General features: G+C 40.5%; 1 protein-coding gene across 6 annotated transcripts in view; it reads left to right on the top strand.

Annotated features, from left to right (window-relative positions):
- Positions 1 to 1201: 1201 nt before the first annotated feature.
- The window catches only part of LOC105563434 (octopamine receptor beta-1R-like), an 82590-nt gene continuing 74861 nt past the window's right edge, over positions 1202 to 8930 (top strand). The window contains exons 1-2 of one of the 6 annotated variants that reach the window (XM_012015034.1): positions 1202 to 1275; positions 4070 to 4338. The gene's annotated coding sequence lies outside the window, so the exon portion shown is untranslated. Of the gene's footprint in view, positions 1276 to 1788; positions 4339 to 6842; positions 6881 to 8930 lie in introns of those variants that run through there. The other 5 variants (XM_012015033.1, XM_012015032.1, XM_012015031.1 and 2 more) reach the window with 5 other exon arrangements.

Here is an 8930-nt window from a genome sequence, read left to right as displayed (position 1 = left end):
TTATCTGCTAAATTTGACACAAATTTTTCAACTGTGCCTAAACGCTTTGTAACAAGGTGCAATTATAACGATCATTATACTCTACAATGATAATAAATAATTATACTGTACATACATACGCAATGTATTGTTTTGAGACACTGAAACTTTTTTCGATACATGGGAACATTCTCGTTTCTCTGTAATTTGCGAAAGTAACAAACCTCGTTATCGCCGTCGCTCATTTGTTCGCACACCATGACGGATGGGAGAGATCAAGCCGATTGGTGTGATTAATACCCGTGGGACGAATTAATTGTCACTATCATGCGTTCGAACGCAAGATTTATGAAGACGCGATGACAATACAAATCTTGATAATCGAAAGAAAGCGTTTGCTAAATAAATAATAATTCGCCGATACGTTGCGGGAGATGGAATATAATTTTGTCTCACAACCAGCTCGATTCGTGAAATTTTTAACGCGCTCGCCAGGCCGAAGGAGTTATTTTAATGTGTAGCGCGACTAAATTATTTACACGTCGCACCAAAGCACACACCGAAATGAAACAATCGTCGTTGTAATTACATTATTCCTCGTTATGTCAATTTATTTTTGACCTTTGCCGTTTGTTATCCAGGCAAAACGCGTAATTTCTGCGACACTCGGTACGAACGTTTTTATCTAACGGTCAGTCCAGTTTCTTCCGCGCGTTTCGCTTTATTTTACCCCAGCTAAACTTTTTTTTTCTGCACCGCCACATGTGCTCGATACACATGTTACACGCCACATATGGCTGCTCGTACATTCGTGTGACAAGAGGACAAGACGGACAGACATGTGTGGGAGGTGAGACAACAGGGAGATGATGGATCCCGCTTCGTGTCCCGTGTCAATTTTTACGCGATTACGGAGACACCCTTGTGTCAGGCGATTGAAACAGTTGTTCCCCTGCAAGAGAAATATAGGGAGATTGATAATCTGCGTGGAATCTCCTGGAGATTGAGAAGCCTGAAAACGGGACATTAATTGATTCTAATAGACAAGTCCAACTTGATCTGAATTTTAATATAAAATTCGTGAAGAACATCTTACCTCCGAGACCCTTGAAAAGTGATCAAAGTATCATAACCGATGCTTCGAAAAACAGCTTCATTTAGGCAAAGTCTCGTTCGCGCGGCTCGAAATTCTGAAATTACGTTTCCCCAAACGAATCGATATTAACGCGCCTCTGCTGAATAAAGAGTTCTTACGAAATTATATATCGTGCATTAAACTGGGCGATATATTACATTGTAATTAAACTTCCAATGGGCTTTTAATGAGATGATATTAACGCCACCGAAATAGTTGATAATCGCAATAAATATCTGACCCCTGACTCCGATCCCACGTCTCGCTTTTCGTGAATTAGATTCAGCCTGATCCTCGTTCTCGCGGAGGCGGCGGACGCGCGGGCCGCTAAAGAACCACCCTCTTCTGTGCGGATGGCGGAGGAGCAACGAAGAGCGAGAGTTCGAAGACTCGCCGACGAGGAGAGAAAGAGAGAGACAGAGAGAGGGGGGGGGAGAGGGAGGGAGGGAGAGAGAGAGAGAGAGAGAGGGTAAAAGAGAGAGAGAGAGAGAGAGAGTGAGCCGGGGTAACGATGGAGGGATTCGGCCGAAGGTGGAAGTTGCTATGCTGTCCGATGTGGAGAGGGTGAGGGCGACGGTGAGGGTGAGAGAGGTAGAGACAGGGTGGCGCGGTGGTGCGTCGCTGGTGGAAAGCGGGAAAGCCTCTCCGAAGCGACCAACCCCCAGTTCACTGCGGCCTCGCGAGCCGTGTGAGCCACAACCAACGCCGGGCATCCCCGTGTCGTGTCGTTCGGCCGCTCGCTCGAACCACCCCGGACACACCAATTCCTACCACCATGTAAACAAAGCGGCAGGTGTACGCGTCTCCCACGGGCGTGGATCTGCGGAACGTCCGCGATGTAACACGTGGCGACGGGGGATCCGGAGGCTGCGTTTATCGCGCGCGCGGGGTGCGAAAGTAAAAGTGACGTTCTCCACTTTTCCGCTAAGGGCAATACGCGGTGACGAGTGTGCGAAAATGGAGGTATTTCGAGTCCGGGACGTGGCTTTCCGCTGGCGAGATCGATGATGGTGGCAAGTTCAATCTACCGCTCCCGCGGACATGACGATGTTATTACGAGTTGCCGAGTTCGCCGAAGATGTCTTGTTCGGGGCTGAGAGACCAACTTCGATCTTCCCCTGTCGGACGCCGTAACAATCGCTGGACCCCGAGGATGTTCCTGCCCGAGACATCCATTGACGGTCCAACTTTGACTTTCATAACAACTCCGACCCGCTAGACTGTCACGACGATCATCCGTATGCGTCCCGCGTTTCCTTCGAGCGGATCTTATTGACGAAATTCGCAACAGTTCACCAACCGTGGCAGCTCTCCAATGAAAAATTTGCGGCTGTCCGAGCGGCTGAAAGAGATCGCCGTTCCGCTCAGCCGAAGCGTCTCTCCCCGTTTAATCGAAACGAACAATTCGCCAATCATTTCTCTCACGCCACGGCTTTCATCGTATCGCCGTTCCGTGTGCATCCGCCGCTCGTAATCGATGATCAATTGTTGCGACTACCGCCAATATTGCGCGACCTTCGGATATATGGTCGCTGTTAAACACTTTGATCGAGTAATACGTCATCCTTTCGCCTTCGAAATTACCGGATTGTAATTATATCCTTTGCGCTTTGCGAACCGAGACAGATAACGGAAACAGGACGACGTGGGTCCTGTTTATATTGCGGCCAACTAAGTACACAGTTACACTCGGACATTCGAGAAGATAAACCTTATAGACTCCATCTCCTCCGATCCTGTGTCGACCACGTGTTTCGTGTGATCTACGGTGGTGGTGTGCGAGTGTTATGACGAGGTGTAACGAGGTGTGCGAGGTCTTGAGATAACGATGCTTTAAGTGTTTACGCCAAGGAGGTAGCTATCTCTTGATAACACATTGGAGATCTTACACGCTCATTCATGTAGATCACACGCTATCGCCTCAAGTTTATCACCCAGGTTGGAAAGGCATCCCGGAAGCGTCCTTTACCGGGATTCGCTTATCGAAATTTTGAATATTTTCCGCGAAATGAATTGAGATTGGTAGCTTAGATCAAAGAGACATTAATAAACACGTCGAAACAATGGCGCAGTAGAGGTATCTTGTAATTATGCAAACTAGAGGTACGATTATAAGCGACACGTTGTCTAAGCGTGCTATCTATGATAATTGCAGATACGTCAACTACGGTAATATTGCTAATGTTCAGTTTTCAGTTCAAAGCGATAACGCGTGCAGTTAAACGCACGGGCATGATTTCTTATAATACTTCAGCATCGTAATAATTAACACTTTCGCTACCACCGTTTTCCGAAAAAGGGATCGGTAAAAAAAAAGATCGGAGAAAATTATTTTTCGTTACGTAATCTGTCTGGGTAATTGTGTAAGAAGTTACTTTATGTTACTTATTAACATTTGTATATAAGAAACTACTTTTCGCGTCGATGCAGAAATCATTTTGCGATTATGCTTTATTATTGCGATTATTCCTTTAACTCGCACCTACAATAAGGTAGTGCAAATTATTAGAATAAAGAAGATTCTTCGGTAAGTAAAATCAAAACGGTAGGAAATAATTACTGGTCCTTCTGTCGTCAACGCAACGGTATGACTTTAAGTTTAAAAAGTCTTGTTACATACAACGCTGTATCATATTTGCTAGACAAATTTTGAGATTGCTGTAGATATGGTACGTACGTGACACTCGGTCGCGAAAGTGTTAATACGACCTCACAATCTTATGTACAATCGTAGTTAGAAAATACGCCAAGATTAGCATATACTGCGCCGTCGATGAAACATGCTAACCAGCTGTCAATTCATTGACTCAGCCGCATGCTCGCGCTAAGACAAGGCAAATAGCTCGTTGAACGTAACATAAGCTCATAATGAAATCAAGTATATACCGCACAATGTCTCGTTTTCCTACGAACTCTGCATTAAAAGACAAACAACTTGACTTTCTTAACAAACAGCATAATGTGATTAAATAATCTTGAATAATTGAAGAAACAATCGGTACAATGAATAAAGAAATAGTAGTCGATCGAATAATATCGACTGTATAACAATCGAAGATGCCGAAAGCCTCTGTCGATCAATGTGGAGAAACATTGTGACATTATTTTTGTGTGTCGGTGGAATTATCATGAAACTAAAACACTGCAAATTGACTTTCCTGCGGTGAACAAGATACGCCGGAAGTGATTTGATCGGGGAACGAGCGTAGCTGAACAACTCGAAGGTAAGATATTGCCTCTCTGTCTGATATAGCTGAAATATTGATGGGATACGGGTATATCGAATGGTTGTTTATCCTCGATAGAATACGAATATGTTTGCGTATTTATTTGCCTTGAGCCAATACGCAGTGCTTATCTTCGCGATCGTATGATCCGCCAATCTCAAACGAATGATGGCAATACGACGATGATGGAAACGTTAGTTAATTCGATACGATAAATATAAATTCCTATACGAGTGCACACATTGTCGATTTAATATCCAGCGAATGCATTGAGTTTTGCGAAACGTTATAGACGGATCCACATCTAGCTATAAAACACAGGAATAATTTGCGCATATACTTTTGAGCCTCTGGAATCGATATTGTATAAAAATGACTCGAGTACTTGCATTCCTTGCCAAAATATTATAATAAGAATTCACAAATTCACAAAAATCTAACGTACAGGGTGACCGTTAGGATTGTGTTGAAAGTGAATAGTTATTACTTCGTAACTAATAGGCCGAAGAAAATTAATCAACCGCTATTTTCTAGAGGAAACTTGCCAATTTTATTACCATATGTACAAAAACTATATATAATATTTCAATAATGGCTACGTTCAGCAGAAAAAGCTGCTTTGCAACTGCTGTAAAATTCGTGAATCTGATTGGCGTATGTTCTTAAATTCACTCATGACTAAGAGAATACGCCAATCAGATTCACGAATTTTACACAGTTGCAGGGCAGCTTTTTCTGCTGAACGCAGCCAATTAAAAATGCGCCTCTTATGTTATTCCTCCGGGGTTACCTGAAAAATCGATGTTACGCTAAACAACACCGGAGAACTAAAAAGTAACATCCAAAAATACATTCGCAACATTTCTACAGCCATGTTGGCTAATGTATTTCAAAGTTTTCAAAAACGTTTGCAGTTCTGCGCCTATTCTGACGGACAACGTTTTGATTTATGCGCGCAAGCAAATTTTTATCTCTTTTTTTATAAGGTGTGTTTCAATTATTAAAACATTATATATTTTTTCTATACGTATGTTAATAAAATTGACAAGTTTCCTCTACAAAATAGGCGGTTGATTAATTTTCATCGATCTATTTGTTACGAGATAATAACCATTTACTTTCAACACAATCCTAAAGATCACCCTTTACAATGGTAATAGAGGTAATCGTTTAATGAGGATTTAGCAGAATTTTACGTTTTTCATAGTTGTATATGTTTAGGGCGATCGAATTAATTATTTTGGATTATTGAATGCAACAACGCCTCGTACAAGAATTTACTTCAAATTCCCGTGTTATGTCGCAGCTGTGACATTCGAGTTGATTCTCAAATTGCTATCGTCGATAATTGAAATTTCTTTTCACGGTTACATCAAACGCATTATACGCCCGTAATGCAGGAGAGAGCAAACGCGAGTGCAATGAGTTGAATTATTTCGCGAAATGTTGAAATTTTCTGCCAGATGCCGACTGAAACAATCGCGTCGCGTTCATTCCATACGTGCCGATCGATTTTCGATGTGGCTGACATAAATGTGAGTCTGCCTCTACCTTGAAACTCATTATTGCTCATATAGCTGTTTTCATTATTATGTTTTAGTTGCCGAGAATAAACAGTTGCAGTTTACCATTATTCGTGTCGTGTAATAAAATTTATCTCCTTGATTAAATTAAAATTTTTCTCTTTTATTCGCCGTTTTTAATATCAGGACAAAATATAACGAAGGATTCTATGTGTTTTTAATTTAAATTTAATATAAATTAAAATTTAATTTTTTATTTTAAGCGTGAGAATAATAATTAACATAATTACGAGTAATTTTAGATCGGTATATTATATACAATTTTAGAGAGAGAGAGAGAGAGAAAGAGAGAGTCTAAATTATAATTAAAACATTTTTTTGTTAACCGTCCGTTATGACATTTAAAGTCCGTAATTACATCTACATGTTAATTATTGCCTTAGTATGTAAAAGCATACAATAAAATTATGTTATATAAATTATAGCTTAGTCTAAACTTGTAGTCCGAACTTCGCTTACAATTTTTCGTACGTTTGCTCTTCGTAATTAAAGCTGTCATTAAATCGTGGAGAGTCAAGTTAAGAAAATTGACAAGATGAATTAAACGAATTAAACACTACATTTTCTAACGGGATATATACCGTGGATTTTAAATTTATCGGGAATAATTTTACGAAGCTGCAACGTGTGGCTGAATTACGTATGCTTCGAGGAAATCAATTCGCCTTTGAAATTTTCATAAGGTTACGGTGTCACGCGGTTGTCAAAGGCATCGCGACGCTTTTCCGCGATCTGATTAACGTAACATACACGTACGATACACGCTCGAATGCTCGTACGATAGCGGTAAATAGCCAACTAAATGTAATAATAGAAGCGAGTTCTTACCTAAGTGTAGGACAGAGTACAGTTTAGCGTTGTAAAGCTTCCCGTCTTATGGATAAAGGAGCACGGAATGAGATTACGGCAATCGATGCTATATAGTGGATCTTGTACTGCAAGACAAAGAGTTGCAGGTATAATTCTACTTATTTACAATACAATTATTATATAATAAAAAATATATATATCACATAATTATTCCATAATTATTCTATAAATTGTACAATGCGCTAATATCAGTAGATATAAACTTAATTTGTTATTTTAATAATGTATTAGATGTAACAGAGTATGCTCGAATTCTAGTAAATGCAGTATAAAAGCTCTTCGGGATAAAATTACTATCACAATATACTCATGTATTTTGTATTTTTAATTAATCCCGACCTTTTCTCATCTGTGCAATATTCTTTTACATTAGCATATTTGTGTGCCTTAAAAAAATGTAATTTTACACGTGCTCGACGATATTCAGACAGGACTATCACGAAGCCGTTTAACATGGTTTCGACTTTCTAACGAGTTCTTGCTTTAAAATTCACGTAAACTTTCCAAGTCTCATCGTGCATTATTCACTTCTCCAATTTCTTATTACGAGAGTTCAGCCGCGTTCTACACCGAGATTCGGTCGTAAATTTCCATACTTGCGAATCCTATTATCGTCATTTGAATAAAGTTGCGTACCACACGCGATTGGCCGCTTTTTTATTCGTCCTCATTCGAATTCGAAGATTCGCGCAGAATTTCCATTTGCCAATCACCGCGAAATATCACCTGAACCTCCTAGCTATTTTTACCTGGCGTACAAAATTCAGTAATTTTACATTCGAGCGCGATAAAGATACCGAGGAAGAGAATAAGATAATAATAGACCGTTTCTAGAATATATAAAATTAGACAGAATATTGATGAATTATGACACAAAAAATATATACATGTAATTTTTTAAGTATTGCGTTTACGTGCAATATTTTTATTTTCCCTCGGACGCCGCGCATCGTTTTGAATCGTTTGTCGTTCGCGCCGCGAGATCGGCGGTGCAGTTTGCGCCGCGAGATCGGTAGTGCAGTTCGCGAGCAAGATGGCGCGAAACGCGGACGGTTGTCGCCGAGGGGTAAACCGCTGAGGGCATTGTGGTGTACAGATTTGCGGCGCTAGTAACTTCACTCTCTGCTGGCCCCTTTGATCTTTGTGGTCCCGATCACGTGGTATTCTGCCATACACCCGGGCAAGATTCAGCGACGGCTTCTCTTATTATTTAGGATTCTATTATTCATTAATGCCTAAACCTCAATTTTACTAGAATTCACATTTTCATAATCTTTATTCCTACCTATACATCGATGAATTTCAGGCTGTAGTTGACACATAGACATATAAAAGATAGACTGCTTATGAGGCAGTGGAACCCTAGGTGGGGGCATCCTCCTGAGGGAAAAGGACAACATGAATTTATTTGGGTATCTGTCTTCCTCTAGTGGACGTGATCTGAAGGCGATCACGTGTTCACGCCCACGTGATCACGTACACTAGAAGAAGATAGATACCCAAATAAATTGGTGTTGTCCTTTTCCCTCAGGAGGACATCACCCACTACCTCATAAGCAGTCTATCTTTTATATGTCTATGAGTTGACACAACTTCTATAGAAGCCTCCCAGTGAGAAATGATTCGTCGATCGATGTCGAAACGATGTCGAATCGACGTCAATTTGACGGTATCGATGTCGATTCGACATCGTTTTGACATCGATCGACGAATCATTTCTCACTGGGCTGTGGTAGTGTCATAGACATAGTAAATATAGACTGAGCGTCACATTAAATAAGCTGAAGCTTGTGGAGAGGGGGAGAGGTAGAGAGAGAGAGGGGGGATTTAAGTAGAGTGGGTAAAAGTAGAGTGAAGCCAATAAGCCGGAAGTCGCCATTTTATGATTGACAGCGTAACTGAGGCGCGTAAATTGGAACTACGTAAATAATTAATTTTTGAACCCCTTTGCATTTTCACATTTAATACCGTTAAACATGAATGACGGAAGAAATAAATGAATAATGTGTTATGCACTAGGATTGAATCCTCTATTAAGAGTATCCATCTTGAAATATACAAATATGCTAGAGTAAAATACACTCGAATAATAATTCTAAAATCTGCAAAGTTAGCAGTAGCTGAATATGTGATTTG

The sequence above is a fragment of the Vollenhovia emeryi genome, unplaced genomic scaffold (genome assembly GCF_000949405.1).
Source record: "Vollenhovia emeryi isolate VEMERY1.0 unplaced genomic scaffold, V.emery_V1.0 DF939175.1, whole genome shotgun sequence".
NCBI classification, from domain to species: domain Eukaryota; kingdom Metazoa; phylum Arthropoda; class Insecta; order Hymenoptera; family Formicidae; genus Vollenhovia; species Vollenhovia emeryi.
The sequence above is the reverse complement of the archived record's forward strand: the minus strand, read 5'-3'. Positions and strand labels throughout refer to the sequence as shown.